This window comes from Chrysochloris asiatica, unplaced genomic scaffold, assembly GCF_000296735.1.
Source record: "Chrysochloris asiatica unplaced genomic scaffold, ChrAsi1.0 scaffold00128, whole genome shotgun sequence".
Classification (NCBI taxonomy): domain Eukaryota; kingdom Metazoa; phylum Chordata; class Mammalia; order Afrosoricida; family Chrysochloridae; genus Chrysochloris; species Chrysochloris asiatica.
Window position 1 is genome coordinate 7,622,004 of NW_006408646.1, and position 713 is coordinate 7,622,716.

Genomic DNA, 713 nt, shown 5'->3' on the forward strand with positions numbered 1-713 from the left:
AGTAGAAAGCCTCATCTTTCTCCCGTGGAGCGGCTGGTAGTTTCGAACTGCTGACCTTAAGGTTCGCAGCCCGATTCGTAACCACTATGCTACCAGAGCGCTATATTGTACAAGAGTTACCACAAATGACTTTTTCAAATGTTTTTTATCATCTCCAACAGAAACTTCTTGTTGCTAAGTTCTGTGGAGCCAGTTCCAACCCATAGCGACCCCGTATAGTGTTTCCAAGGAGCAGTTGGTGGATTTGAACTGCTGACCCTGTAGCTGCCAGTCCAATACTTATCCTACAGTGCCATACCAGGAGTCTGAACAGAAACTCAGTTCTCCTCAAATACAAAATTCCCTATTCCCTTCTTTCTCCAGACCATAATTCTTGTTTGGTGTTGTCGACTCGGTTCCAACTCTGCAACTCCTGAACACAACAGAACGAAACACCATCCAGTCCCGAATCAGCCTCATAATAGTTGTTCGCTTGAGCCCATAGCTGTGCCTCTGTGTTAGTCCATTTCATTGGGGTTCTCCCTCTTTGCCACTGACCCTCCATTTTAATAAGCATGTTGTCCTTCTCCAGGGACTGGTCTCTCCTGTTAATATGTCCAAAGCATGAGAGACGACTCTGGCCATTTTGGAATGAAGAAGCTTTTCATTCCCCAAAAAGATTTAAGAGAAATTGCTTAGGTTAATCCTGATTCAATTCTATTTGTTGATGGCTC